Genomic DNA, 9,512 nt, shown 5'->3' with positions numbered 1-9,512 from the left:
CGTATCACTTTCATTTTATTTTATTATATTTAATTTTACAAATGTATAATAGGAAGTACAATGTACATTTTATTATTTAATTATTTTTAATCCCAGAGTTTCCTAAAGAAGGTGCCATTCGAAAAAGAGTTCCGATCAAGACGGTGTTTGTCTTTGGGAGACGTGTCACATGAAGATTCAAGGGACCAAAGGAGTTGGTTTCCGAATATTTAATAGAATATAAGATTTTCTATTTTAGGAAAGGCCATACTAGGTATTTTTTTTATTTGCTTGCTTTATATGTTTGCATGCATTGCCAAATCGCCATAACTTTACATGCATATTATATCGTCTTATCGACTATTGTCAATTATAATTATCGAGTATTCATCGACTTAGTTCACTTAAAGATGATAGATAATAAATCGACAAGACCTCACACATATTTAAAATTGGGATTATCCTTACCAAATAGTATGACTCATGAATCCTTTTGACATTTGCGGTAGATTTGGTTCCCCGGGGTACTTTCATTTATCATTAGGTAAGTGGGGTAATAAAATGTTATTACACACGAAATTTGGTTGGACTGAATGGGATATAAATATTAGTCTTATGTTCCAGGGATAGAGATGGAATTTATGAAATACATCGACCGAGAATTCTATGGTAGAATCAATTAAAGAGTTAATTCACCAAATTTATGCAAGTATGGGATGTATCGGTTTCCCGTGCCCATGTTTGTGTAAAGATGGATCTCGGAATCATTTATATAATTTAGGTGCGAGGTCATTATATAAATGCTTACTTTTAAACCTTGTTAAAATGTTTGCAAGTAAAACGATAAATGTTAATTATTTCCTTCATCGCCTTTTATAGTCATTTATCGCAATGGATTCATCTAATTCTCCTTCACCTATTACCATTGATACTTGGCTTAAATCATTTGATGAAAAATGCTCCATCCACGATCACAATTCAACTAGAGAATTACGCTTTAGCATTGGTGAAGATGGGAATCTTTGCTATCTCACAACTTCAACTTCTCCCACTCCAATAATTTTGCCTTCAAATAATGAATCTCATGAAGATGACATCATTACTTCTATTGCTTCCTTGTTTAATGAAACAAAGAATAATGAAGAGTTGAGTGGGAGTTCAAGGAAGAGTATCCTTATAACTAAAAGGAGTAATGAGAAGTTTAAAAAGAAAGTAAGGAAGGGCAATGAACCCAAGTTTATAATTGGAAAGGAATTGGCTAATGGGACTACCACTACCAAGCCGAAGAAGGGTGCCCAACCATTCGAAATGTGTCATTATTATCATGACCTAGGCCATTGGAAACGCAATTTCCCCAAGTATTTGGGAGATATTAAAACTGGACTCATCACTCCAGTTGGTAATATTTCTTCCGAAATCTTTGTTATCGATATAAATCTTACTTCCACCTCAACATGGGTATTGGATATCGGATGTGGTTCTCACCTTTGTAATCATTTACAGGGGCTTAGAGACGTGGAAAAGCTAAACAAGGGTAATGTAGATCTCCGACTTGGAAATGGAGCTAGGGTAGTCGCCACTTCAAGAGGGACTTATGTACTTGTTTTAACTAATGGCTTTGAGTTTTACTTACATAATTGTTATTTTGTACCTTCTTTATCTAAGAACATCATTTCCGTTGCCATGTTAGACATGGAGGGTTTTGCTTTTGCTATTAAGAACAATAGTTGTGAAATTTCTAGAAATGACTTGGGCATAGGCCAAGCCACTTCAATTAATGACATTTATGTTCTTGAAACTTCTAGCTCAAGCAAAGATATCTATAACATGCAATAAAAAAGACTCAAAACAAGTGACCCAAATGAATCATACATTTGGTATTGTCGATTAGATCACATAAATGAAAAGCGCATTAAAAGACTAGTGTCGACTGGTGTAATTAAATCATTTAGTATATGCGAATCATGTCTTCTAGGAAAAATGACTCGTAATCCTTTAGTAGTAAAGGCACACGGGCAAGTGATTTATTACTTCTAATACATATCGATGTATGTGGACCAATAACTATCACCGCGATGTTCCTTTCTCGTCTAACCCGAACGTTGTTCCTTCTGAACCTAGGAGGTCAGAGAGAGTCAGTCGCCAACCTGATAGATACATAGGTATTATCGAGGGAGATGGCAACTTAGACGTATTACTTTTAGAAAGTGACGAACCTGCAACCTACAAAGAAGCAATCTCTAGTCCAAATTCAACTTTATGGCAAGAAGCCATGCAATCCAAAATAAATTCTATGCATGGAAATAAGGTTTGGGACTTGGTTGATTTGCCTCAAGGTGTAAAACCTCTCCAATGCAAATGGATCTTTAAGATAAAGAATGACATATAAGGACATGATGATGTCTACAAAGCAAGGTTAGTAGCGAAAGGTTTCACCCAAATTCATGGTTTACACTATGATGAAACTTTTGCCCCCGTGGCCATGCTTAGATCTATTCTGATTATGTTAGCGATTGCCGCATTTCATGATTATAAAATATGGCAAATGGATGTCAAAACCTCCTTCCTAAATGGGTATTTAGAGGAGGAAGTGTACATGTTGCAACCAGAGGGTTTTGTAAATCCGAAAAATCCTAACATGGTATGCAAGCTTAAGCGATCCATTTATGGTCTTAAGCAAGCATCAAGAAGTTGGAATCATTGTTTCAATCATGTGATAAAAGAGTACGGTTTCACTCGAAGTGTTGAGGAACCGTGTTTATACATGAAATTCAGTGGGAGCAATGTCGTCTTCCTTATCTTGTATGTGGATGACATACTACTCATTGGAAATGATGTACCTATGCTTACCTATGTCAAGGGGTGGTTGGGAAATCATTTCCAGATATGAAAGATTTAGGAGAAGCGCAACGCATATTAGGTATCCGAATCTATAAAGATAGATCGAAAAGGATATTTGCATTGAGTAAGGAATCTTATGTTGATAATATTCTTTGACGTTTCAACATGGAAAAATAAAAAAGGGGTTTGATTCCAATGGGTAGTGGATTTTCCTTAAGCAAGTCTCAATCACCCACTGAACCTGAAGATGTTAAACACATGAAATTGATCCCTTATGTTTCCGCTGTTGGATCAATCATGTATGCCATGATATGCACTCATCCCAACGTTTCGTATGCTTTGAGTATGATAAGTAGATATCAAGCCAAAACAGGTAAAAGTCACTGGGTAGCCGTCAAGAATATCCTTAAGTACATGAGAAGGACTAAGGATTAATTCTTGGTGTTTGGAGGTGATACCGAGCTACGTGCGAAGGGTTACACCGACTCGAGCTTCCAAACTTACAGGGATGATTTGAAGTCCCAGGCTGGCTTTGTTTTTATTATTAATGCTGGTGCTGTTAGTTAAAGAAGTTTCAAAGAACCAGTTGTTGCGGATTCTACAACGGAGGCTGAGTACATTGCAGCATCTGAAGCTGCCAAGGAAGCTGTATGGATTAGGCAATTCTTAGAAGGACTAAGGGTAGTCCCTTCCGCCAAAGATCCTATCCCACTTTATTGTGATAATAGAGGGGCCATCTTTCAAGCTAAAGAACCCAAGTCTAGCAACAAGTCTAAACATGTACCCAGAAAATTTCATATGATTAGAGATTACATTGAAAGGAAGGAAATAGAAATTTGTAAGATTGGGACAGATGATAATATTGCTGATCCTCTAACCAAGATTCTGCGGCAGGCTACGCATGACCGACATGTAGCTTCCATGGGTCTTAAGCGTATGCCTGATTTGTATTAGATTATGAGATATGAAGTAATAATATTGTATTGATTATTCATATATGATAATCGCATTTAGCGTTTGAGTTTTATTTTAAACTCTTTTATTTTATTTTATTACTTTGTTTTATCCAAATAGGTTGTTGAGACAATATTGAACCCTATTAAACTGAACTGGATTAACATAGTAATTGCCCCTAGTTACTTATATGAGGTGACGTCTCTAAGTGACTAGATTGTGAGTCGATTGATGGCAAGTTCGAGTGCCATAGGGTCATAAGAGACGACTAGTCGATCATATAGACAGACTGTAAGGGACACTCTGTCAGGCAGTGACTGCTTATAGAGTTCTGGTAATTCATATAGCCTGGTCGTGGTGAGAGATACTATAGTATTCTTTTGAGTCCATTCATTGACTAAAGACTATTCACCCAAGTTGGCACAGTTTCTGAGTGACTTTAAATTATGCTCTACGATTTTCGTAAACGAGGTCAAATGGGAATCTTTTGGGTCATGATGAGTTGTGGCTAAACAAAGGGAATAGTGCGATAGGAATTGTCCACCCCTTGTCAGGGTTATTTAATAATCTCAGGGCCACTCGGGGAGTAGTGAACTGAAAATGCTTGACCACGCTAGGAAGGTATCCACGGTAGATATTTCCGATCAGACAGTTACTCTCCAGATCGAGGAAACCACTCTTGATATGATCACTTGCAAGAACGACCTGCAAAACACCTTGCATTGAGTGGGAGATTATAATAGGACAAGAGAATTGGTGGCGCACACTTGTCTCGGACAAGTGGGAGATTGTTGGAGTATGTGTCCTCAACAATAGTGCGATCACATTATTAAAACTCCTAATAAGAATACACAAAGGATGATTCAATTTTTTATACGTCAACTGATCAACATTTATCGGTAATGATTGGCTGACTAGAGTTTGACATTACTGTCATTTGACGGTGGTGATCAGTTGATCCCTTAAGGTCACACCTAAAGGACGATTCCCTTAATAGATAAAATTAATTAATTGTATACTGATACGGATTAATTAATTCCTTAAAATTGAACAAATTAAATATGTGTTTAAGAATACGAATCTTATTGTAATTCGATTAAATAAGATTCGTTTTAGTAATTAAAACATTATATTACTAAAATTTTTGTTTATGAAACAATTATATTAAGAATGAACGTTTAATAATAATTACAGTGAGTTGTAAATTATATTAACATAACCCGTTTTAAACACTTGTGATTGTGAATTATTAGTCAATTGTTATATATAATTGAATTAATATATGTAATGATATTTAATTGTTAAATATGCATTAATATAATTAACAACATGTTACATGTCACATGTCACACATTATATGACAAAATGACAATTGACAAAAATAAAATGGACTCCATTTTATCTTATGGGAACCAGTTTTATGGGTTAATAAGGTGAGTTGGTTGATTGTTTTTATATTGTGGTAAACACAATGATTAACATCCTAGCCTAGACTACACCTTATTACATATTGAGAAGAACAACTCAAAAAGGAAATGGGCATGCATTGGCTCCTTTGGCCACCCCTTTCCCACCGGTTTTCCTCCCCCTTTTTGGAATAAGAATTGTTCTTATTCTAAAATCATTCATTCTTGGATTTTTGATTATTCTCACTTCTCTCATTATCTCTCTAAAATTAGTTTTAAAATAAAATTGTTTAAAAATCTAATTTATTTAGATTACTAAAATAGTAATAAGAAATATTATTAGATCATATTTTAAGGTTTCTAATTATCATATCTAGTTAATATATAATTAGATTTAAAGGGTACTCTTGGTGCCATCAAGAGGGGGATCTCTACTATTGGGATTTTGGAGGATCATCCATTAATTTGTAGCTCAAGAACAAGTGAGAAGGAGTCCTCACTTGTGCCCTAAAAACCGATTTCAATATTGTAAGGAACATTTTTCTTACCTTTCTATTTATATAATGTTATGCATGCACTAGATCAACATCTAATTTTAAGAGAAATTTAGATCAATAATTAAAGTGTTTAATTTGAGGGTTATAGAATCCTTTCATACCCACCCATGGGGAGAATGCAAACTTTGAGTTGAAGGGTTACTTTATCCACAATCTACCCAAGTTTCATAGGCATGCGGGGGATGACCCTAACCGTCATCTCTCCGAATTCCAAATGATGTGTGAGGGTGTTATACCAAATGGTGCCACAGAAGACCAATTCAAATTGAGGGCTTTTCCATTCTCTTTACTAGATGCAGCAAAAGATTGGCTATTCTACCTTCCACCGGGTACAATTCGTACTTGGAAGGTCATGAAATCGGCATTTCTTGAAAAGTTCTACCCCGATTCAGGACACAACCATGTCAAGAAGGCCATCACTTCTCCGGAACAAGATCCAAGTGAAAGCTTGTATGAGTATTGGGAAAGGTTCAAGAAGTTGGTTGCCCAATGTCCATATCACGGGCTAAGTGGTGACGACCTATTGGTGAACTTTTGTGACGGTCTTACTCAACAAGACCAAAGAATGGTGAATGCCGCTACAAGTGGAGGGGTTGACAACTACTCCGTGATGGAAGCAAATTAAATTATAGAGAGGTTAGCCGCAAGCATAAGGAGCTATGGGAGAGGGGGCAGAGGGTCTAAGACTCTCAACTCAATTGAAACACCCTCCTCCTCCAACCAAAAACTTGAGAAAACCGTGGATAATATCACCAGAATGGTAGCTCACTTGATGGGGAACAATCAAGGTGTAGGTGGAGCACAAGGATCCAATGCGGAGTGCAATTTTTGTCAAGGTCCACACCCGGTGGAGTCTTGTCCCATCATGTAAGAACAAGGGATAAGCAATGAGAATGTGAGTGCCATGGGGCATGGTAACTATAATTCTAGAAATTCTATCGGGGGCGAGTACTACAAATACGATACAAGTGGAAACACTTACAATATCGGCTCAAGGGACAATCCAAACCTTAGTTGGGGAGGGGATACTTCAAAGAGTTTCCAAAATTGACAATTCAACCATTTGAGGAACCAAAATTCAAAACGTCCAAACCCGAATTACCTAAGAGACCAAAATTTTCAACAAGGAAAAGGAGGATCCTTCCAATTTGGGAATCCAGGGAACTAAGGTCCTCAAGGCAACCACGAAAATTTTCAACAAGGAGAAGGTCCCTCATCTCAAGGAGAAGATGACTTGTCAACTAAAGAAATGTTTAAAATTCTTGTTAAAGGGCATGCCGAAACAACAAAGAGGTTTGACAAAATGGATGTCGATAAACTCGCAAGTGATGCAAGGGTGAAGAATCTTGAAATCCAACTTGGCCAAATTTCTCAAGAAATTGCCAAGAGAAACCAAAAGAACTCTACTTCAATCCCTTCTATCACATTCCCTCCAAGAGAGAATGCAAGTGCCATGACCTTGAGAAAAGGGAGAATCTTAGAATCTCTCCCAAAGAAGAAGATAAAGGCAAAGTCAAATGAGAGGATTATTGACATTGAGGTACAAGATGAAAAAGAGATTGTGGTTGATAAAGAAAAGGAGTCATCATCCAAGGCTAGTGGAGAAGAATTGAAGAGTCCATTGAGCATGGACAAAGGAGAGAAAGAAAACAACAACATCAATGATCATGTTGAAGAGATCGTGAGAGAACATGTCGTGGAGGTACCTTTTCCTCATGCTCTCACACATTCTAAGAGGTTTGAAAGGGATGAGGATCTCTATGAAACCTTTAGGAAGTGTGAAGTAAACATTCCCCTACTCAATCTTTTAAAAGGTGTTCCGAGGTATGCAAAGTTTCTCAAGGAACTTTGTACGCCTAGTAGAAACACAAGGAAGGGAATCCAAAAAGTAAGGGTAAGTGAACATGTCTCCCCCATATTTAAAAAATCACTTCCCAAAAAGTGTGGCGATCCGGGGATGTTCACTATACCATGCTCAATTGGGGAGACGAGTTTCACCCATGCTATGTTAGACCTAGGTGCATCAATCAATGTTATGCGCTACACGCTTTATGAGACCTTGGGACTTGCACCTTTGAAAAAAAATCGACGTAGTGATCCAACTTGTGGATCGCTCAAATATTTACCCAAAGGGGATGGTGGAGGATGTGTTGGTGGAGGTGGACCATTTAACTTTCTCGACCGACTTCTATGTCCTATAAATGGAAGTTGACTCGAGGGCCACTCTGATCCTTTTAGGAAGGGCTTTCATGAAAACCTCTAAGACAAATATTTATGTGTCTAATGGAAACCTCACTATGGAATTTGACGGAAAGAAACTCACATACAACATCTATGATGCTATGGGACAACCTAACGACTCACATTCATGCTATTTCTTGAACATGATTGAACCAATTGTCTCCCAAGTGTATAATTTGTGTCAAAGGGACCCTCTTGAGGTTGCGCTCACTAACAATTTGGACCAAGAAGGTTTGCGTGTAGTGTTGTCTCATGATGTGCAGGACTATGCCGAAAACTTGGACAAGGAAGAAAAGCTTGAGGATGGGGAGGTAACAATCAAAGAAAAAAATGAAAGTGCATGATCCAGCCTGGCACGCAGCTTGCACCATACAATGCAGCCAACATCGTTCGACACAGACTGCACCCCCTCACACAGCCCGCATCCTCCTCGGGTCTCAGCTGAAATGTTGGCATATCAAGAGCATAAATTCCCTACACCCTTCCTCCCACTAGAAGCCAATCTTGAGAGACCATTACCCTCTACCATAAAACCACCATAAAACCACCTAAACATGAACCAAAACCTCTTCCAAATCACCTCAAATACATATTCTTGGGAGCAAACAACACTCTTCCATTGATTATCTCAAACCAACTCAAGAAGGAGCAAGCGGAGAGGTTAGTGACCATGTTGAGAGATCATAAGGTAGCTTTTGGCTGGAGCATCACCGATATCAAGAGGATAACCTCAAGCACTTGCATGCATAAGATTCGATTGGAGAAAGAGGCAAAGCCCGTGAGACAACCTCAATGAAGACTCAATCCACCCATGATGGAGGTGGTGAAAGCGGAAGTCATCAAGTTACTTCAAATGGGAATCATCTACCCCATAAGTGATTCCCAATGGGTAAGTCTTACTCAATTTGTACCAAAAAATAGCGGGGTGACGGTAATTAAGAATACCCAAGGGGCATTGATTCCCACCCGTTTACAAACGGGATGGCGAGTATGTATTGATTATCGCCGTCTTAACCAAGTCACTTTAAAGGACCATTTTCCCCTACTCTTTCTAGATCAAATGCTAGAAAGGTTAGGTGGAAAAGTGTATTATTGTTTTTTGGACGGGTACTCCGGGTATTTTCAAATCCCTATTCATCCAGAGGACCAATCCAAAACAACTTTCACTTGCCCATTTGGTACATATACTTACCGTCGCATGCCTTTCGGATTGTGCAACGCTCCCGGATGTTTCCAACGTTGCATAATTAGCATTTTCTCCGACTATGTGGAGCGCATATTAGAAGTCTTCATGGATGACTTCACCATACATGGAGACTCCTTTGAGTGGTGTCTAAACCACCTAGCTATGGTCCTAACACGGTGTATAGACTCTCACCTCATACTAAATTCTGAAAAGTGTCATTTAATGGTGAGTAGTGGCATCGTTCTACGGCATATAGTGTCGAAAAGAGGGATTGAGGTGGATACGGAAAAAGTGGATGTGATTAAAAGCTTGTCATATCCATCTAATATTCGAGACGTTAAGTCATAT

Source organism: Silene latifolia, chromosome 9, assembly GCF_048544455.1.
Source record: "Silene latifolia isolate original U9 population chromosome 9, ASM4854445v1, whole genome shotgun sequence".
NCBI lineage: Eukaryota > Viridiplantae > Streptophyta > Magnoliopsida > Caryophyllales > Caryophyllaceae > Silene > Silene latifolia.
Note: the sequence above shows the minus strand (reverse complement) of the source record.